Source organism: Pezoporus flaviventris, unplaced genomic scaffold, assembly GCF_033815535.1.
Source record: "Pezoporus flaviventris isolate CSIRO_AGI_PZ_B2104156 unplaced genomic scaffold, CSIRO_AGI_Pfla_v1 ptg000007l, whole genome shotgun sequence".
Lineage (NCBI taxonomy): Eukaryota > Metazoa > Chordata > Aves > Psittaciformes > Psittacidae > Pezoporus > Pezoporus flaviventris.
Genome location: NW_026892555.1, coordinates 58,264,978 through 58,288,825, shown reverse-complemented (window position 1 = coordinate 58,288,825; position 23,848 = coordinate 58,264,978).

Here is a 23,848-nt window from a genome sequence, read left to right as displayed (position 1 = left end):
AGTGAATGCACACTGCCTGCTCATGTTCTTTTTCTCATTGACCAATACCCCAGTTCCTTCTCTGCAGGGCTGCTCTGAATCTCTTTTCTGCCCATCCTGTAGCTGTGCCTGGGATTGCTCCGACCCAGGTGTAGGACCTTGCATTTGGCATGGTTAAACTTCATGAGGTTGGCATCAGCCCACCTCACAAGCGTGTCAAGTTCCTCTGGATGGCATTCCTTCCCTCCAGCATATCAACGGCACCATGCAGCTTGGTGTCATCGGCAAACTTGCTGAGGGAGCACTCGATCCCACTGTCATATACTGATCCTTTGTTATTGGGAAAACTTCCCATTAGTTATTCCTACTGCTGGACTCATTCTCAGCCTGCCAAATGGTACATTCTTGCCTTGTAAGTTAGAGAAACTGACAGGAGCTTCTGCAACCATGTCTTCCTGAGGGTTTCTACATATGCACCAAAACTGGCAAATTCTCTCATATGGATACAGCTTCTATATCACACATTTTTTAAAGTCCAGTGTAATGCCACGTAGATCTCATATAAGTGAACTGCTTTGTTTCCTGCTTGCCAGTTTTGGTGCTGTTACCTCATAGTAATAAATGATAAGATAACACTAGGGCTGTGTGTGATAGCAGCAAGTTTGTGGCTGAATGAGTGATTTTCAGAAATCAAGCATGGCTGAAAAATACGTTGCCTTCTGCATACATTTATTGTATCTCCCTGCCTCTGTCTCTCTCTTGCCTGTCTTCTTTTTCTTTCCTTGTCCCTCAACAGCATCCGCTGGCAGCTATATGCCCCCACTCCGATTCCTAATTGCTATGAAATGAGCAAGTGAGAGGCAGCTGAAGTGATAGGGAAAGAAGCGAGACTGATTTATTTTGTGTAAAACTGACTAAGCATTTGGGGGGGATGAGACCATGCTGATAAAGTACTGAGTCATCAGTACACCCCTGCACTCTTCTGAGGGCTTCAGGCTCCATTGGTGATTGATGGATCAAGGAGTTTGACTGAAGCCTTCCTGTATTTTTCGTGTGCTAAGTCATTATAACATCCTCACCTCTCTCCAGTTCTTCCCACTGGCAGTGTTATGATTCACCAGGCAGTGCAAATCACCTCAAGTGGCAGCTCGCAGGACACACAGTAAATCTAACCTGTAATTAGGTCACAAGTGGAAAACTCAGTTTGGACCTTAATGGACATTTGCCCATGTCCATAAAACATTTGCAGGCTTTGGAACCTCTGGGCTAATTCTGATGAAGAGATTGAAGCTGGGGTTACAAGGCCACAGCCAGAGATAGTGCACTTGCAGTTATGCAAATAAGCCTGCACTTCATCTTCCCAAATGATGCCCAGAGGCTGCCAGAACAGTCATTCTTTCACTTTTATGAGCAGTGAATTTACATTAAAAGGCATTTAAATAAAGGCTGTAGAATACGCTTAAAAGATGTTGTTCCAATTTGGGACTTTATTATGGTGCTGTGGCATGGAGAAGTGACCCCATGCATGATCGATCTGAGGTGCCAACCTGCCCTAGAGATCCGTTAATAAGGATTGGTGAGGCTGGAGGGAGCAATGTTGGCAAGAATGCTGATGAGCCTCGTTAGCAGTGTGCAGCTTGCTTCCTTCAGAGAAGGATACACAAGCCTGTGGGGGAGAGCTGCTGATGACGCCAGTCAAAGAGCTCTGCATCAAATAATTCAGCTAGCCCAGTCGGCCATTGTAAACAAGTCTTGCTTTCTGTGAATATGCTCATTAGTTATCTATTTCTGGACACTTACATTACATGGGCAAATTGGAGTCAATGTTTTGTCCACATTCTTCTCTGTAACACTGTGTACAGGAACATGTTCCTTAACAGACATTATTTGCACCACTAAAAGGGATATAAGTCATACTTTCATTTTTAAAGATTCCTGACATGGATGAGCTACAATATCCAAACGTCTTGTTACAGCAGTCATATCAGTCTTGCAGAAATAGTCCTGTTGCTCCTTCCCAGTCCTGTAAGCAGACATGTTAGTGTGTATGTACAGTTGCATGCACTTGTAGCAGTGAAATGAGTATAAAATGCATTTGTGAAGAATATATTCACATATTTAAATCTCTGTCTTTATGGGAGAGTCCACATGGGCAGAAGTCAGCTGTCACAATCAGGAAAACAGGCAGCCTACTTGCTTTCCCAAAGGCTCCTCAAATGCAGCCTGGAAGTAGCAGTGAGCTGCATCAGCTGCTTTGGATAGGGGTGTCCAGTCCTGGTGACAATTATTTTTACCAGCAGCTCTGCTTTTGTTGTCAGTCACTCTGCTGGAGCACTTCCATGCTGAGGACGGAAGGACTGCCTCCTTGTTCAGCAAGCTGTTGTGAGAGATTTTTAAGTTTGGGTGCTTTAAATCTAGACTTCACAAATAGGGGGAACCTCTGAACAAATTCACAGAAGAGGGGCAGTCTGAACATTCGCACATGAAAGAGTCCATTTCTGCGGGTTGATTTTCTTTAGGAAAACTAGGCAAAACTTGAAGTGACCTGAATTTTTCTGTGTAAATAGTGGTTTCTTAATATGTTAAAGGAACTGAAAGAAACCTATTTGGGTGTAGAATTAAATATTTCACTTCTGAGTTATTATCTGCACTTTCTTCAGTGCAGATGAAACATATTTTCTTTTAAAACATTCCAAATTGAAAGCCATGAAAGTATTTCATTAAAACCAAGAAATAGGTTGACACATATACACATTTTTCTGAAACAATTCTTCATGTACAGATTAATGCAACAGGCTAATCTAAGTCTAAATTATTCTTTGGAAAAGAAATCTTTTGACTGCAAACTTGTATTTTCACCTGCAAAAATTCCACCTTCATTCTGACCTTTCAATAGCTCGATGTTCCCTTTTACTTTTCTCCCATAATAGATGATACCAATTATGCTAAGCAGGGAGAGCTTGTGATTGGTCTCCCTTTCACTGGCTGTGTGCTTTATATCTATTCTGGTTACACAGGCACAAAGTAGATGTATCTGAACAAGGAGAGGCAGACTATTAAATGTATTCCATTAGTGACGAAGAAAATAATGAAAGGGGTAAGAAGCTAATGCTTCAGTACAAAACCAGTCTGAAATCGCAACTTCATCAGGATTTTCGGACCAGCGCTACTTACAGCATGTTAGTCTAGATTTTGGAGAAACAACAGCAAACTGTTTAAGCCAGCATACAACCTGACAGTTCTCTTACTGGACATGTTTGTGAAACTGGACCTGGCTGCTCATCTTTTACTCTCTATTTCTCAAACTTAAAAAGGGGAACTTATTTTAGCAGTGTCCATTTAACTGTGACTCCTCTCTCATGCTGGTAATCTTGATCTATTTGCTGATCCTATGGCACTGGTGACATTTTGGTGTACTAATTCTTGAAAGCAGCAACAGTATAATTTCATGCAGGGTGGGTTCTAACAAAAGAGCTATTACTACTTGGCCTACAAGGTTTTTATATTTGTGTGTGTAACCTCACTAATTTGAACAATTTTTTTTTCCTTTTTACTCCTCTAAGGAATTTCACATTCTATATTTATTTTTAAGGGTTGCTTGATACTTCTTTTTCTCTTGTTCATACATTGTTAGTAGCCACTGATAAGAATAATAATGCTGTTGTTCTCATTTTCCACCTCTCCCAGGTGTTTCAGTAGATGTGGTTTTGCAAGTCCAGACACTTGTGTAAATATTAGTGATGATCTCTGTCAACATATTTTATCACCTTTTCCTTTCTGATGATTATATTGCAGAGAAAGGCTGCAGGGAATCTTATTTGCATAGCTCTATTCTCACCTGCACTTCATTAATAGCTAAGTCATGCAAAAGTAATTTCCTAGTCAGTGCTCAACCACAATAAAATGTTCCATGTCCTAAGCATTTCCACTGGAGTCTACAGAAAAGACCACAGGAAGAGATCAATACTGGAGAAAACCAGTAACATTATTCTTGCATTTTCTAAAGGATCCTATTCGTATACTGTTTGTGTTTCTTGCCTCTACAATGATTTCCCACATCAGAAATCTATTTTATTACACATTTCACCATGCCACTGTACTAACTTCAACAGAAAGTTAGTTGGGATCAGAGTGACTTAGCTAGCAGGTAGCTGTCCTCAAGTATGCCTAAGCCTCTCAGCTACATAGATTATGCCCATGCTGCCAAAATCTTGACTGTTCGAGGTTTGGTGCACATCAGGATGACTAGGCCAGTACCCTAGTACCCTGTATCCTTGTACCCTGGTCTTTGCAACGCAGTTGCCTGTTGAAGGTGAGAAAAAAATACTCTCCATCAGAAGGACAAGCAGTTATTTTCTTCTCCGAAATTGTAATCTGTGTCTCTGGTGAAGGAAAATTAAAAAATATATCTTGTTCTAAGAGGAGTTTCATGTTTCCCTACTTTTCTTCTGTAGTCAGAAAAACAAGTCATGGGAGCCATCTTTTTTATTGTTTTGGACAATCAGGGTAATAGGACAGAATGAAAATGGATAGTTTAGTTCCACTGTGTTGCAAACAATGAACTCTGCAGTAAAATGACTGTGAAGAAAACCCCAGACTAACAGGAAGGAGCAAAATATTATGTAGAATTATTCACTATCACTTTAACAAAAAATATTACCCAAACTTCCAGATAATTTAAATTGTCTTTAAATCAAAACATAGATGATGAAGTCTTTCTTAGAAAATATGTCACCTAAAAACTTTAAAAACATCACCTACTAGTTAATAGAAGCAGAAGAAAAAGCAATGCTAAACACCAGTAGGCTAAACAAAACTGTTTATCTTAACTCATAGAATTATTAAAGAAAAAAAAATAAAATAAAGCTTTTTCATCTTCATTCTGAATAGCAAACTAAATGCTACAGACATTATTATTTCAAACCTCCAGTGTGGATCTTCGCTCTGATGCTCTGGAATATCAGTGATGGACACAATTTTTCTAACAAGAGCAGAGTATAAGGGAGACATGTTACGTGCATTCATCTTCTCTTCTTAGAGAAGAATCATACCTTAGCAAAGCCCTTCTGTTTTCTCATCATGTCGTACCGCTGGCGTGCCAGAAAAACATTCACATTGACAGTGAATCATGCACTAGCATAACTTGTTCTTGCTGCATCTTGTGAAACATGAAACCAGTAGTACAGTTCATTCATGGGTAACCATTTAATTCAGAAAGCTCTACTCATAATAAATGGTTTGCCCATTCCAGGATAAAGTTAAATTTTCACAATATAAGAAAATTAAATACTTTTGCAGGATAGTGATGATATGTTTTAAAAGTTTCTCTTCTTGATCCCATTTTCTGACATTGTTGGACATTATTTGCTTTACAAGTCATGGTATGCCCTAAGAGCTCCCTAAAGTGGATTTAGCTACTCTCATGAATAAGAAGGTCAGATTCAGCTTGCTAGGTTGAAGAAAGCAAAAGAAATCTTACAGTAGTCTTAAAAGATACTTCATTAATAGATACCCCACCAGTGAAATGAATTAATAGTAATAATAAAAAAGCTAGAAAACCAACATTTATTGCATAGGTATGAATTAGAAGGTTTTTAATGAGCCAAATGTAGATGGGTTTATGTCCCTTATTTTACATAATTCAGTCTGTGGTTCTTAAAATAGCTAAGGCTTACCAGAGAGTTTAGGAGGCTATAGTTTAAAGCTTTAGTTAAATGTTAACAAGATTGGGTTTATTGCTTTTTATATTTTATTAAAAACCTTAAAGTTCCATTATTGTTCAATTGAACCTTCTTATTCACGATAGGTAATACTTTTTAGGTTGCTCAAATACTGATGTTGCAAAAGCAAAATAAAAATTATATTTTCTTTTTTTAATGAAAGCTATTAGCTGAATGTTAGAACAGCGGGTATGTAGATTTTTAATTTAAGTAGTTAAAATATGAAAGATAAGGAGTCACAGAGCAAAATATACATAGGTTTCCTAACACGTAATAAATGCAAACCTTCATTTCTTCTATCGTTTTGCAACAGGATTTCCAGTAACTTGGTCAACTGCAGAGCCACAATGTTACATTCATTGTAATAAAAGGCTTTTAAAGTACTTATTTGCCCACAGAGGATTTTAGTATAGCTATATCTGCTGTTTCAGCAGAAGAATTTTGCTAGACTCGGTCACTGTCTTAATGGTGAGTATAATATGAAACTCAGTGAGGGGGACTAAAAGACTGGGATCTATTTCCTCCTGCATTTGACTTTTAAATCAAAGGAGTTTCTGCTGCTTTAACAATTAGTTAATACTTGTGTATCTCTCTCTAACTGCAGAAACATTGTTCAGAAAGAGCACAATTGAACTTTTCATGTTAATACTTGTGTATACTCTCTACTGTTTTCTCTACACTATATACTGTGTATACTCTCTACCCTCTACTGTCAAATTGCTCTTGAAAACACCGGGTAGACGATTTAATTTCTATTTAATTTCCAAGCACACCACACATTACTTGCACTTTTTGAATAAACTTCAATACAGCTGAATAGTCTGTTTTATTTGTTTATGGGATCCTGTATTTTGAATAAATATGTCTGTAAAATGTTCCGTACATTGTCAGCATATCCGTTGAACAATGCTGTCAGGTAAGGATTTTCTAATAAAGTTTATGGTATCTGTCTGTCATGGTATGCTGTTATGGATAGAGAATTGCCTTGACTGGCTGAACACAGGTATCCCAGAGAAGTTTAGTATTTTCTGAACTTGACTGAAACTGAACTTGAGAAATTGAAGGCACTCATCAGTTTTCAGAACCAGGCTGTTTATTTGTGAAAAGATAATGAGAAAATACTGGAATATTTCAGGTAGCAACAACCTGACATCAAGACATCAGTAGACAGAAGTCATGGCATAGGGCAGTGCTAACATCTGCTTCTTCTGACATATTGTAAACAGCATCAGGAAGGTCCTGACATTGTAATATTTGTCGGATCCCCCAGAACGTGGAGTTAGTCATATACAGTATATCAAATTCTAAAGTGACTGGCATCAGGCACTGCCACAGTGTTCCTGTAAACCATTTTTCCCAGAGTGGATGACAGCAGAAGAAGCTACCAGAGAGGCTGCATGGTGCTCCAGCACACATGCTGGTGCTGGAATCTTAACCTAAACAGCTAACAGGAGCTGAGAGTATGGCCAAAAGCCCAAATAATCAGATTGCTTTAGGATAATGTGAGTGTAACCTGTCTATTCTAATTTAAATTTCCATTATAGTTGTTTATTCAACACTAATTGAGATCTTGAGAGTTTTATAACATGGACTTATGCCTCATCTTTTACATTATTATAGAAATTGAATTATATGAGTGGCATGTAGATTAAAAAAAATAAGGCATATAATATGAAAACAATAACTTTTCTGACTATGACAAGAACAACCTGAGGATTACTGTGTATTTTATGGTTTGACCTTAAGGTTTTTTCCACACTTAAGATTAAATATAATGAAAGACCATTATCTTCATGTAAGGTGCTATAGCTCTTAATTTTTAAGTGCCTGCTCTCCAGCTGGAATTTAAAACTCATCCTTACATGCCTTTAAGTCTTCTCCACAGGATGTAGGAAGCGTTATGTGCCTCACAAGTCTGCATTTTAAGCAATGGGATGCATTCAGAACTTGGTCATCCAGGTCTGGCCTATGGGCAAAAGCCTTCAGTCACCTGAATAGTGATGCTGAGGTTCTCTCCTGAGATTAGCAGGTCATGATATTTAAGCAGAGACCATTTTTTCCTTTCCAAATAAAGGCAGAGGAGAAACCATCTAACTGTACTTTTTTCCCCCCATTTTTACTTACACATTGCTTATAACACTTATCTAGAAAGCTGAAGACCTTACTGATTACAACATCTACCATCCTTTGTATTTGGTCTTTTGTATTTTGTAGAATAGGAAACAAAATTAACAAGGAGTATAAAGAAAGTAGAAATTAAGAATGTGAATCTCTGGATAGTTTTAATTTTCTATATTTGTAAGAAATGTTTGTTCTTTATCAGTGTTTGTTTTTTGGTTTTGATGGTTATCTTTTTTAATTGTTTTTTCTTTTTTTTTTTTGTTGTTGTTGTTTTAGTTTATTTTATATTTGTTGTTTTAAAGTTCAATTACAAATATAAGTTCATGAATAGTTAAAAAAGCAAAACCCAGAACCTATACCTTTGACACTTCGAGATAAATTTTCTGAGTTGAGGAATGGTAATATTTTTTTCTATTTTATTTTAACCTCACAAATCCTTCATGCTTTTTAAATAGATTAAAAAAATAAAGGGTCTTGAGAGAAAATTTGGTGATAGATATCTAGTGTAGTGACTTGATGCCCTCTGGGGAAAGGGAAACTTGTCTAATACCTCTTGCATGACGGAAAAATGTGGCCAGATCATAGAACCATAGAGTCATAGATTGGTTTGGGTTGGAAAAGACCTTTAAAGATACCTAGCTCCAAACCACCTGGCAAGGGCAGTGACATCTTTCACTAGTTCAGATTGCTCAAAGCACCATCCCAACTGACCCTGACACTTTGAAGGATGGGACATCCACAACTTTTTCCTGTGCCTCACTATCCTAATAGTAAAAAAATGTCATCCTTATATCTAATCTAAATATATCCTCCTTTAGGTTAAAACTGTTACCCTTTGTCCTGTTACTACAGGCTTTAAAAAAAAGGCTCTCTCCATCTTTTCATATAAGACCCCTTTATATAGCAAAAGGCAGCAGTAAGGTCTTCCCAGAACCTTCTCTTCTCCTGGCTAAACAATCATAACTGCCTCAGACTTTCACTGTAGGAGAGGTGTCCCACCCCTCTAACCATTTTCATAGACTTCCTCTGTACCCACTTTAACAGATCCATGTATTTCTTGTACTGGGAACACCAGAGCTGAATGCAGTACTTCAGGTGGGGTATCACAAGAGTAGAATAGAAGGGGAAAATCATCTTCCTTGACCTGCTGGCCATGTTTCTTTTTTCTTTATTCTGGGATATGGTTAACTTTCTGGGCTGCAACTGCACGTTGCCTGATTGTGAAAAAAATTTCATTCATTAGTATCCCCTAGTCTTTCTTCTCAAGGTTATTATTGTTGAACTTCATGTGATGTTCCTATGGGCTCACTCCTCAAGCCTGTCAAGGTCAGTCTTGATGTCTTCTCTTCCCTCTAGCGTCATCAACTGCCTCACTTTTAGTGGGGTCATATACCAACCTGCTGAGAGTGCACCTGATCTCACTGTCTATGTCACTGATGAAGATATTAAATAGTAATGGGTCCCAGTATAGACCCTTAAGCGACACCACTCATCATAGGTTTCCATTTGGACACTGAGTTGTTAACTATAACACTTTAGGTGTGGCCATCCAGCCAATTTCTTATTTATCGAATAGTCCATCCATCAAACCCATATCTCTCTAATTCAGGCAAGGATGTTGTGGGGGACTTTATCAAAGGCCTTATGGAAGTTCAGGTATAGTGACATGTAGCTCTTTGTTCACTGAGGCAGTCACTCCATTGTAAAAGGCCACTAATATTAGTCAGGCACGATTTGCCCTTGGTGAAGCCATACTGGCTGTCTCTAATCACATCTTTATTTTCATAGGCTTCAGCATAACTTTAAGGAGGATCTTCTCCATGATCTTACTGGCCACTGAGGTAAGGCTGACTTGTTGGTAGTTCCCAGGGTCTTCTGTATTACCCTGCTTTCTAGAAGGAGGACGTGTAAATATTAGAATATGATAATGAAATATGGGTAAAAAATTTACTCCAGGATAGGGAGCAAGAGGTGACATAAAAGAATGAAAGTATTGATCTATAGGGTAGTCAGAGATCAGTATTGGAACGATTTTATTTAGTGATGTCTTGGCACTAGAAGAGGTTTACTTGTCATAAAAACATTCCTTGACACATCAAAGATAACATGTTCTAAGGAAAAGGAATGGTGAAATATCTGGAAGAAAAGGGTTAAAATAAATACCATGAAATTCACTACACAAAATTCTGGGAAGTTGGGGACTAATTAAGCACTTTTGCCATACACTAAAATACTAGCATAGAAAAGCCCCAAACATCTTTTAGGACCTATTAAACTAATCTCATGGATGGTGTCCAGTGGAAGCACATGGTACCTACTCAGCTCTCTAGGTCTACAAAGTAGTAAAGACCTAATAGATACTTAAATGCTTACAATCAGAAAATACAGAGAGGTAGGGCTCTTTCTTTGGGGCACTGATCCTCTGTACTAAAGATGGAAAATTAATTAATATCCCCTACTTCCAATGCTACCTCTGAGTTTAGGATGAATACTATTATGTTACTTCCATTCTCCATTCAGTGCTAAAAATTTAGCAATGTGCATGCTAATAAGATCTCATTGTGTATCAAACTATTGATCTGATTATCAACTATTTTTTGTTAAAAAGATCTATTATAGTTTGTGACATGGGAAATTGGTAATCAGAACATCTTGTTAAAATCTGATATTATAACTTTTGAGTTTTGAAAAAAGAACAGCTCCAAATCTGGAGTAATATTTTGCAGATTGGTTTTTATTGTGGGAAAAAATGGATCTCTTAGTTTGGAGTCAAATAGTCACACTGATGTGTTTTCCAGTTGTTTTAGAATTTTGATGAAATTCCCATCAAATAAAACAAATACAACCTTAAGTTGGCATTAGTAATATCTACCAAAGTTCAATGGGGGAATTCCTTTAAATGTTGTTTAAGGTTCCTACCTTTCAAGATTTTAGTAAGAGCTGAATCAGAGCTTGAATCCCTATGAAATAGCTCTTGCCATGCAAGTCTGTATTAGAAACATTTTCTCTACTTATTAGTCATATTTTCAGTTGTTTTCTTATTCTCCAGTAGATTTTATCTTAATGGAATAACAGAATAAAGGCAATAAAAAAAATTCATCAAAGCCTTTAAGGAGTTTTAAATACAAATATTGTAGGGCTGATGAGTTCCTTTTACTTGAAAATAAGTTAATATTTTCCACTTTCAGATAATATGAACAATTTTACTTGAGAAATGGAAGAAATTAGAATTCAAAACATGTTTATTTCTCCAGTTTAGGTACAGTCATTTTGTCTAATCATGTCTTTTATGTTAGTTCTCTTTGACATTGTGAATTTTGTACTGAAAAGGAAAAAAAAATTACAAAAGTGCAAAATGTTTCAAAACAAGGATTCTGAAAGCTGTCATTCATACTATGCCTTTTCAAATCTTTTCCATTCAAAAACTTCAGCTTTATTGGAAACTTGTAGTGTTGAAATTTTTATAATTAAATTTTCATTTTAATCTCCAGCAGCTTTGGTATACCTTTATTTTGACAGGGCTGACAAAATATATTTCCATTTATATGCACTTTGTAGCGCTTTTAATATTTAAATTTTTTCAAAAGCACATTTTCCTAATCCTGAGTTTTGCTTTGGTTGCAGGAGGTTTGTTATTTAGAGTGATTTATATTTATTTCACTCTGAACTGTATTGTGGATGATGTTCCATCAGTTATCATATAATGTGATTAGAATAATGTAAATATTATTAGCAGTGAACAAAATTAGGTCTGGTGTGATCACTTGCATTGTAAGGGAAAATGGCATTATGGCTGCTTTCATGCCTTATTTATTTATTCAGTCATTTAATTATTCTTTTGTTTGCATAACAGGTGTTTGTGGTATAAAGAACTCCTGATTTACTTTTCAAGATGGGAATAAGTAACCCCTGTTAAGAGTAGCCACATATACATTAAGCAAGAACTTGTCAAATGAAGATTATTTTCTGAGCTAGTGCCATGCTTAGCGCCTAAACAGTTAACACCCTCTCTGCTATATATAGTGAGATCATTTTACAGTCTTTGCTAAGACTTCAAACTGGAAGTGTCACCTGCATTTTTGTGTGCAATCAGACAACTAGTTTAATTGGGCAATGGCAGAGCCTTGCAGGATATCCTAATGAGCCTAATTGGTAGCAGGAATCTGATTCCCGAGAGAACAGAGATAGAAACCAGACAGACAAAGAGACACGTAAAAGCTATGGAATAGAGAAATAAGATAGAAGAGCTCTGTCAGAGCTTAGTACTGCTATATACACTTCCTTGTTTTCTTTCTTTTTTTCAGTCCTTCTCACCACTTTTTTTACCAGCTGTGTGCCTATGGTGCTATTGTCTCTTTCCTGCTATTTGAGTAGTCCTGTGGATCTTTTTGTTCATACTGTAGCTTTCGTTCCCAAGTGATCTGAATATGCGAGGAGTCCTAGCTTGAAAGGCTGTCCAGTATAATCAGAAATCTACTTTGCAAAATTTAGTGCAGTGAGGGGAAGAAAAAAAAAAATTCTAATAAAAGTTTGTGTTCCTGTGAGCAAGAACATTCAGTGGAGTTTGGACCATCTCACTAAGAGTGCCCCTATCAGCTGCAGTTCTGTCACTGAAACTCTTGGAAACAATTGAATTTTAATGAAGGTCTGCTGTGCTTTAGAATTTAAATGAGATGTTTGATAAAAGAGAGAAAACCTTCTGCATCTCTACCTTATGTTCATAATGCATTCCTCCTGGTAAAAATAAATAAATAAATACAGGATTATTTCACTGCTTCTTTTCTACAGAGATTTTCCTGCAAAGCTGAAAAAAATAGCCTGAGTTGCGCAGAGCCATTTTATGCTGATTTCCTCCTGTTTCTAATAGAACCCAGATGCTGTATATGCAGCTTCTCTTGCTCTCTAGCTTCCTTAGCTTCCCAGAGTGGCAGGGACTTTTGTTCCTGATAGTTTGAATCAGTGTCAAACTATCTGAGGCCAGCCGCAAGTAGCTTGGTGGGGCCATCCTCATCTGAACAGAGTTTTGGCGCTATGTCTTCCCAGGACTTTTGCAGGTGAGCTAGTTATTAGTCCCTAATATATGATGGTACATTTGGGTACTGAAGACTTTAATAATGCACTTTGTGCTTTGCTTTATTTCACTTGCCTGAATCTATTTTTTTCCAGGTGCAAAGCCTACCACTATATTTTGTTCAGAGATACCTGTATGCATATCAAAATAGTTTTGACAGTAAAATGCTCAGTTTGCTGAACACGTTTCATCTCCAAAGTAAGCTCAAACTGAGCAATGCAGTTATTGTGGGAGGAAAGTAAAGGTTATGTACTTTTAGTATGTTGTGCTTTTCTCCTGTGCAGCATATGACACTAGCTAGGTTTAAATGCTGCCTCACACAGATGTGCTAATGGAATTCCTGCTTTTATGTAACTGCTTTTTAGGGAGTGAGTGGAGTTTGAAATGCTCTATTCTAATTACAGATGTTTCTTTATGTTAACTGTGGGGGTATACATGTTCAGGCACCTATGTGTGAAGCAAAGGTCTGGCTCACAAAGAAAAGTTTTTGAGTAATGGTAACATAAACTGAAAATAAAATGAACTAAAACCTTGTTGTAGAAACCCAAGGTATTTGCATGATTTATTATATAGTGTGGATAACCTATCTATAGTCTTCTTCACCACCAGTTTATTTGGAATATCTTCTCATGAAGAGAAGGCTGCATGGAGACCTCATAGCAGCCTTCCAGTGTCTGCAGAAGGCCTATAAGGATGCTGGGGAGGGATTCTTCATCAGGAACTGTAGTGATAGGACAAGGGGTAATGGGTTAAAACTTAAACAGGGGAAGTTTAGATTGGACATGAGGAAGAAGTTCTTTACTGTAAGTGTGGTGAGGCACTGGAATAGGTTGCCCAAGGAAGTTGTGAATGCTCAGTCCCTGGCAATATTCAAGGCCAGGTTGGACAGAGCCTTGAGTGACATGGTTTAGTGTGAGGTGTCCCTGCCCATGGCAGGTGGGTTGGAACTAGATGATCTTAAGGTCCTTTCCAACCCTAACTATTCTATGATTCTATGCTTATCACTCTAACACAACTCCTAGACTTAAAAAATCCAGTACTCAAAGCAATACAGAAAAGCTCTCTGTAAGAGCAGCACTGGAAAAAGAGAAAGAGAAGATATATCTAAAACACATAGAAAGGGAGTAGCAGCAGCTGGTATTTCTCATCTGACTACAGGCTGAAGTAGTTTCAGTTATGATGAGATCTGTACTGTAGTATTTCTGAAATTAACTACCTGCTCTAAGGTTCACTTAAATTCATTATATTCTGCATGCAGGAAGCTTCAGTTAGAAACTTGAATTCCACTCTGTGCTCCTAATATCTCCTGAATTTTCTCTTGTTACCTGAGTAAGCATATCATCGCAGTTCTTAGTACAAGCTACCTTCAAAAGGTAACTATGCTTTTGTTTCTTCTTTTGTTAAATGTGGAACTGAGACAATTAAGGAAAAATTTGTGTAGATATTTTGATGTCAGAAAGGAGATTTATTCCCCCCTCCCAATCTTTTTATCACAGGACATGTTCAATTTCCAATTCAAATAGTCTAAATTGTGAAATGAAATTTAGGAGGAGTCTAGAGGAAAACCAGGAGCATCTAGCTGACAATGGTACAGACTGTCAGTGAGATGTAGAGCAGGGTGCACATGGGAGAAAAGATTTGACACAGTAATCAGTGACTGATTTTAGTACCATGTCATAGCATAGAAGGGGAATGAGATTATCTTCACTCTCTTCTCAGCACTGTCATTGGTGATGAGCTGTTACATCTACCAGGCCCTACCTTATGCCAGTGAAACTGAACCAATGAAACTGAACCAAGAATAATTGGAAATGGGATAAAGAAGTACACCATCATTTATTGTGCTTGAATGCTTTTACTTATCACTCTGGATCTAAAAGTAAAATCACTGAAAACAGGCTTTGCATAGCTTATAATGGTACTGCAGGAAACATTGCTGCTTTTGTACAGTTAAACAAATTGTAATATACATTTTAATACACCACTGTAATTGTTCTAGCACTTCTCTGTATGCCAAATACTGACTGCTCTGTGCATCTCTTAAGCTCAGGCAGGGTGTGCTTTTCCCCCTTCATCTTTTGCTAGCACCAAATGCAATATGTGAAGACACTTGGTCAACCTAAACTTCCTCTCCTGTGCTTGGAGAGGCTGTTTCACAGGATGGTGCATCTGACACCTTGAGTCGGCAGCAAAATAGATGAAAGTGTTTCCTGCAGAGCTGAGTGTTTTCCTTAGACCACTTTTTTAATGACTGCTGGCTTTTGGTTTCCATTAGTTGCATGTGTAGGCCCAGGCCTGGAGCCTAAAGGTTTTGAAAAAACAGATGCTTGCCTGTATGGTGGAGCACAGTACAGATCAGGCATTTCTGACCAGCAACACTGGCACACTGTTTTGCACTGCACACCTCTGTGTATTCAGATACTAACAGATCAAACTCTGTTCAGTCCTGTATTGGTAGCTGTCATTACCAAGTTGATAGCCATCTTCTTGAATTGTTAGGGGAAGATCTTTTTGATCTTTGAGGTATTCATGCAGGGAAACCAGGGATGTGTTCTATTGTGACCCTAAATTAGCCTATTTCTGTCCTTGCATCCTTCTGTCTTGAAGAGAGTGGTGTGCAGACTGCCCAAATGGCAGGCTTTCACCAAGAATATGCTCATGTGCATGGGAAGTGGTCAAGGGAACATGAGACAGCATGTGCTTCTCTGCTGAGAGCATTGATTGAAACAGGATATGAAGTGAATCTGTGTTGTCTGTAAGGTATACAGTTTGAAGGAGACCATTCTGGTTTCCAAGTCCAATTTCATTTTTCAGAAGGAGCAAGCTACCTTATTCATTTTGCATCCCAGAAGCCCACAGGAATGGTTGCTGTGGGATGACTGGAGAGAAGCGGTGTTGTGGTTTAAACCCATCAGCAACTCAGCCACACAGTCTGCTCTGACTCCCTCCCGGCTTCCTCGCCCTGCTCCTGGAGGGATGGGGAGGAGAATTGAAAGAATGTAACTCCCACTGGTTGAGATAAGAGCAGTCCAATAACTAAGGTATAACACAAATCACTGCTGCTACTACCAATAATAGTAGTGGTAAGGGAAAAAAGGGAAGAGAATACAACCACTCACCACCCACCGACCAATACCCAGCCCGACTGAGCAGTGATCTAGCCTTTCCAGGTAACTATATACTAGGCATGATGTGCTGTGGTACAGAATACCTCTTTGGTCAGTTTGGGTCAGGTGTCCTGTCTCTGATTCCTCCCTGCTTCCCCTCCTCCCTGGCAGAGCATGAGACTCAGAAAGTTCTCGGTCAGATTAACGTTACTGAGCAACAACTAAAACCATCGGTGTTATCAGCACTGTTCTCAGGCTGAAAGTCAAAACCTCAGCACTGCACCAGCTACTAAGAAGGAGAAAAATGACTGCTACTGATGAACCCAGGACAAGCAGGTACACAAGACATGAGAAAGTGAAGCAACTTCATATACTTACCAAAACATGTAAGCATAAGAAAATAAACACAGCTGTCATTTGATAGAAAGGGGCTTCTTTTCATTGATAGCTAATTGGATAAAAAGGACCCTTTTCATACTGTTTTTACAATGGCTGAAAGTGACAAGAGTTAACAGCCTCAAGGTGTGCCAGGGGAGGTTTAGATTGGATATTTGGAAAAATTTCTTCCAAAAAGGGTAGTCGGGCATGGAACAGTCTTCCCAGGGAAATGATGGAATCACTGCCCCTGGAAGAGTTCGAAAATAGTGTAGATGAGGCCCTCAGTAGTATGGTTTAATGGTGGTCTTGAAAGTCCTAGGATGATGGTTGGACTTGATGATCTTAAAGGTTTTTCAACCTAGCTGATAGTATGATTCTATGAATGGTAGATTTCCACAGAGGTTTGTACTGGAACAGAATAGTAGATTTCCACAGAGGTTTGTGCTGGAACAGAATGGTAGATTTCCACAGAGGTTTGTGCTGGAACAGACTGTCCACAACTGATCTGGAAAGTGAGGATTGAGGTGACAGGGTTTGCTAATAATGCTAAATTAATTCAGAATATTAAGTAAAGAATCTGAATGAAGAACACAGGGTGCATTTTGTGAAACTGACTGGTGATAAAAGGGCAAGTGAGATTCACTTTTGACAAATGCAAAGCAATACTGTTAGAAAAAAGAATGCATCCCTATATAACAGTAAAGATCTTAGAATTAGTTATTACTATTCAGGAAAAAGATCTTGGAATAATTATATAATTGCACCCTGAAAACTTCTCGTGGTGATCAGAAAAGTAAATAGAATTTTGAGAACTGGGAAGAGAGTTGAGAGAAAAGCAAAAAAATATCATTATGCCACTGTATAAATCCATGTTGTACTTAGATCTTAAATACTATTTGCAGTTCTGGTTATAATAATAAAATATTAGAAATGGAAAAGGTACAGAAAAGGGCAACAATTACAATAAATAGTGTGAAATGGTTTCTGCATAAGAAAAAGTGAAACAGATTTGGATGCTTTGGACTGAATAAAGATAGGATAATGAGCACTGTGGTATTGGATGAAGAGGAGAATGGTTATTCATTCTTTTTCATGATACATAAACAAGGCAGAGCCAAATTAAATTTTAAGCAGATTTAATTCAAAGAGTAAGAAATAGTTTTGCTTTGTTTTTTGTTTTTGCTTGCTTTTTTCTCCCCCAGAAGGTGTTATCATATTGTTCAAGTTCTTGCCATGGAATAATACATATGATAAAAGTTTAGATGACTTAAAAATCAGTTACTGAAATCTATGGAAGAAATTTTCATTAAATGCTGATAAACACAAAGATAAAAACCTGTGGCTCAAAGTCCTCAAGTTGCACATTGTTGTTATCTCAGAGGAAATGTGGGGGTAAAGTGTCACAGGACGTCTGCCCTTTATTTTTTTTTTTCTTTATTTTTTTTTATCCCCTGAGAGATCTGCTCTCAGAGCCAGGATATGCTTGTAGGTGGACCTTTATCTGACCCAGTACAGCTGTACTCATCTTAAGGCTTAATAACCCAAATCTATATCTCACAACACAAGACAGTGTAACCACTGATTAAACATGTTTTCAGAGCAAAAGTCATCCTGAAGTAAGTCTTTTGTCAGAAAGTAACCACTGAGCTCAAGAAGGGTAAAACACTTTTGTTATGTCCTAAGACTACAATGGATAGCGAATCTGCAGTAAAAATCACAGCTGTGCTTTTATGTGTAAAACTTTTCCTGTTAAGCACCACTCCAGGCTCTTTCTTTTCTTTTTCTTTTCACTTTTTTACCTTTAGCTTTCAACCAAGACAAAGAAATGTCATAAAAACATGGAGTATTACTTGTTAACAGTTGTGTAAATACCACAGTATTTATGTATTTAAAGTATGTAAAGAAGAAAAATTATTATTACAAGAAGAAATTAATATATTTTATTGTAGCAGTTCAGTGAACATTTTATGTAGTGCCATGAAAAACTATATGCAAGTGGCAAAGGTCTAACAAGAGATATTCAGACATTTCTCTTTAAGCTCAGGAACCCATAGTTAGAGGTGATTTTACTGTGCTTATTTATTCTTTGCAGCTGTCTAACCATGTGCTAGAACTAGGAAGAGGAATGAATTTCTTTTCAGTTAAGGACTAGATGACAGTTTCAAAGAAAAAAGAAGATAGAAAGTTCCCACTGTGAGTCCTAAGATGAGGAAACTTGCCTCTGGGAATAAAGCAAAGAGCTAGATCAACTGAGAGAAGGAGTACATGGTTTTCAGGAAGACATAAGAGCCACAGAATCTGCACAATCTTTGCTGAAGGATATTTCACATTCCAGTATTGGTTTTATCTTAAACAAAATCTTTTATTTAGATATGTCCTTAAAAACTGAAGGGTCCTAAATACCTTCAAACTCTTCCATGACCACAAATAAGCTATTTGCATGTGTGAACTTAGATGTCCTCTTGCACTCCAGATGACCTCCAGCTGTCCAACCTGAACTCAGTTCTGTGACAACAGATCTGCGTCATATCTGGTGCCTCTGGCCCCCTGAAGTTGTACTAGTTCTATGTGGTTTAGGTACCTTAATCCCACCCTTCATGTTATTTCTGTGTGATACAGAAAGTGCTTTGGGGAATTTGGAGGGCTCTATCTACATGCACTTGTCTTACTTTTAACTATTTTGTCAGTTTTTATACAGGCTAAACGTTAACCTGGAGTGACAGTTTGTCACACAGGAAACCTCCCCACATCAGTAGTGGAATAGCTTCCTACATAATTATTTGGGGATCGAAACAGCATGGCTAGGGAAACCTTCATACTCAGGAGCTGACATAACAGCAGAGCTCCCAATGGCCTTAGAAGGTCTTGGCTTAAGCGACAGTGGAGAGGTAAAGAATATCAAGGTATTCTTTTGGAATTAAAATGAGTTAAGCAATCCATGTAAACACAATCAGAGGCATAGAAAGATGCAAGAACCTGTTGAAAGGCACAATTTATCCCTCCCCATCCCTCAGTAAATGCAGTCTTCACAATTTTAACCTCTTCCTTTTGCTTTCAAGCACCCTTGGCCAATAGGCACACTCTGATGGTGGATATTTCTAGAAAAGATTTTGAAAGAAAATTAGACACTTCTATAGTGTTATTAACTTTTTTCTTTTTAGTGGTACATATGTAAACCAACAAAGTATCACTAAATAATCCAAAAGTATATTTATTACTAAAATATGTATTTCCCTAGTAGGGATTGCAACTGTAAATTTAACAAATAAAATTAAAATTAAAACATAAAATTTCAGAATGATTTCTAAACTTTCCCATAAGGTTTTCAGAGCCTGTTTCAAAATAACAGCAGAACAGCCATATCCCAGCAGAATTTATTAAATTCAAAATGTTGAAATTAAAAATTGTGTTTGGCAATTGACAGAGAATAAGGCTGTGGTATTTAATTCTTTCTACTACGGTATATCAGGTATTGAATATTATTGAATTTTGGTCTCCAAATGCATTTTGTCAAATTGCAATATTTTAACACTTAAAAGTTCATCCACATCTAAGCTTAAATATTTTAAATGAAATGAAAGTTAATGAATATATATGAATTTAAAATGTAATGTTAAGCAGGTGGGACTCCATCTTTTAAAAATTAAATATAAACTAAATACTGTTTCATCAGATGAGCTAATACGCCTGTCCATCTCTCAACTCTTAAAGAATACGCCATTAAGATTAACAGAAATGAAAATATTTGTCAGTAGCATTAAATCTACTGTTGTATTTACAACGTAATCCTAAAGAACCATTTCCCTTCCTAGAGGCAAAGCCACTTTTTAAGTTCTGTCATTTGACAGAATTTTCTTTTCTTAGCAGCTATATTCGAAAAGATGGAGAAAGAATCCATTCTTATACTTGACCAGGTTCCCTATCTTTTTTTACCTCTTTTTTTTTATTTATTTGCAAGTGTTTCATTTGCAATTTATTACAGAATAAATCACAAGTTAAAATATGCTTTCCGTAGGAGATTCTAAAGTTTCCCTTTTTTTATCATATATAAAATTTATCAAAATATATATAAAATTTATCAAATATATATAGATAAAAAAAATATATAATATCACCTTATTAATTTGTCCAGAAGGTTTCCCCTTTAACCCTGATGCTGGCAGATCTCCACAATGTTTGCATAAATTCATAGGGAATATAGCTGCAGCAGATGCAGGACAGGTGCAAATTGTTCAAGTGCTATACTGAGTAGATACAGATCCCCTCATAAGAAATTGAACCAGACTTGTTAGAAACCATGTAAGTGAGAAACCTAGATTTTTTATCATTGTGGTTTCTTCATACCTTTTTTTTCATATATACTTTCATATAAAAATTACAAGCAAACTGTATGTCATAAAGCAACATTGTAATTTCTCTAATTTATTTAATAACATTATGCATGGTTTAGAATCAGAAAGAACAGAAATAAGTTGAGTAACCATCCTTACAACTTTGAATTACTAATCTAGATATTCAGATATTGGGCTTTTTTGCCTTAAAGGTCCCAGATAATAATTTGGATTGATAATTGAGGATTTGGGGGTTGTGTCATATGTTTGGGTTTTTTTTTTTTGTTTGTCTGGGTTTTTCTGTTCATTTCGTTTGAGAATTTGAGTGTCTGTTTGTGTTTTGTTTTCGTTGGTTGGTTTTGCTTCAATTTCTTTTTTTTTTTTTTTTTTTTTTTTTTTTGTATCATCTTGCAGCCTGAACCCAGAAAAAAGCTTTCCATCTGGACAAGAGATCTGTGTAACATAATTACACACTGGGAGTGAAAGGAGTGTGGAAATAAGTCAAGAGGTAATGCATGTTGAGGCATCAGCTGAATGGTAGGAGCATGCATCCTATATTAATCTTGTCTCCTCTTCTTCAGGATTTGCTTGTGCCAGAGGAGAATTGAAGTTAAATAGCTATCATTCTTGACACTGTACTGCTGCTTCATCTCTTATGAGAAAGTAAATTCTATAATAAATCACGTGTATAAATATGAGCAAATGATTTTCCTATTACATGCACTTACCTACCAACTGGATAAAGTTACATGTCTTCGAACTTAACATATTCATTCTTTATTATGTCCTTTCTTATGAGAGTTACTTATTATACTTATTGATATTTCAACATGAAACAATTTTTCCTCTGCTCTTTGCATGTGTCATTCATAACGCTACTAGGGAAAGAAATATACTTTTTCCTGCCTTGATTTTTTTCGGCCAATTTTTGGTTGCTCTTATTTGTCATAGAATCACAAAATAATTAAAGGTGGAACATATTTTTGACGATCTGGTCCTATTTGCTTCTCATTGCAAGGTTAATTTCAAACTTAGATTATGTTGCTTGCGGCTGTTATTCTAATTCTGCTATACATCTCTAAGAATATTCTTGTTCCTCTCTTCTACCTATTCCATTGAATGTTTTGACTTTAATTTTGGTGAGCTTTGTGAGGTTCAAGTCAGCTCATTTGTTCAGACTACTGAGAAGCTTCCAATTAATTTTCCAATTCTTCATTCCAGTTTTTGTAGCCATGGCAGGCCAGTCAACCTCTATTGAGTTGCCAATAAAGTCACGAGGCAAGTCCTCTTGAAAACCCTTTCTGGGCACTGAAGGAGAAGCAAAACAGCCAGAAAGAATATACCAAGGGAAGTTACACCTTAGAAACCTGACTGCCTTGTATGATGAAATGATTAAATTTGTGAATGAGGGGAGATCCATGGTTGTCACCTGTCTTGACTTTAGCAAGTTTATCAACCTTGGTCTCCTGCCGTGTTCCTTGTATCTTTGTTCTGATGTTACAGTGTTACACCCACCATAGAGATGGTGGTCTTGTCTAGACTGTAATGCATCTGTTTCTCTATCCTGGCTGTGTGAAACTGTATTGAAAACCTTGGAGAAATCAAATAGACAATGTCCATTGCTTGCCCCACATCAACTGAGCGGTTTACTTCATCATAGAAGTTGAACAGGTTAGTTAAGCATGATTTGCCTTGGTGAATCCACGCTGGATCTGTGCTGGCTTTCTCAATCATGTGTTTCATTTGACTTCTGATAGCCCCCAGGATGATTTGTTCCCAGAGACTGAAGTAAGACTAATGGGTTTATAATTTTCTGGATCCTCCTTTAAGTTCTTCTTGTAGATGGAAGTGACACCTTCTACTAGTTTTATGGGACCTCTCTTAATATTCATGACTTCTCAAAGATTATGGAGAGCTGCCCCATCACAATGTCAGCCAGCTCTCTTAACACCCTCAGGTAGATATTGCCAGGGTCCATTGATTTGTAGATGTTGAAACTGGATATTGGGATGTGGGAAGAAAATCAGTTAGGATTGTCAAGCATTGGAACATGTTGTCCAGAGAGGATGTGCAATCTCTGTTTATGCAGATATGTGATGCCCAACCAAATAAGCCCTGAGTGACCTGATCGGAATTCAGAGCCAGCCTTGCTTTTAGCAGGGCATTGGACTAGAGATCTGATGCCCTTCCAACCTGGGTGATTCTGTGAATCAGTACTAGGTCCTGGATATTAAAATCTTGTATTTCAAGCTCATCTGTCTTACACATGGAAGGAAATCCCTAAAACTATGACTAATATAGTGTGTAATCTCTTCCAGTATGGTCCTTTAAAGAAATTCTTTTACAAAAATAAACAAAACCAAAAAAACCCAAAATGCCACTAAACCACCACCACCACCACCAACAAAAAAGACGCCAAAAATTAACTAAACAAAATATTCCTTAAAAAAGAGTGGAGTAACAGTGGTACTTAGGCTGCTATTTTGCTTCATTTTGCCAGTATTATGTCACTTTTTCCTCGTATTCCTGTCTGTCTGCACTTAAAGTATGAACTCTAAATTTGTAGCATACAGAGTAAACATGGATCCTTTTTCCAGTATTAGTACTCTTAAGAAGTTCAGTGGATATAAAACAAATTGCAGCCAAAATAAAATCTCTTCATAATAGCTGGAATAAAATCTTAATGCAGGATAAGAGTTTGTACGTTTGGATTAGATTAACAGGATCACAAGGGATGCTGACAAAGTGAAATATAGAAAAAAAATGTTTTATCATGATACAAATAGTTACATGTGTATTAATTTGAAGTCCACTGAAGTTGAGCCATTATAAAGCTCATCTTGTGACATGAGATTGAGGGCATTCTTAAAGAGCAGACAAAGCTTCCCAATAATTTACAGCAAGTAGTGAAAACATCCAATGTAATTCGGAGTTCAGTCTTTCATATATTAAACCTTGCAGGTTCACCACCATTTCCTTGCAAACTCTGAGAAGGATTCAGAGGGTGGATATGTAGGAGTCAACACAGGGCCTGTGAAGGTTACTTACATTTCTGATATAAATGGGCTCAGATCTGATTTCCCAGATGTGGGAGTCTACTCTATAATTGAAAGGCACGATTACAGCTTTGGATATATCCGT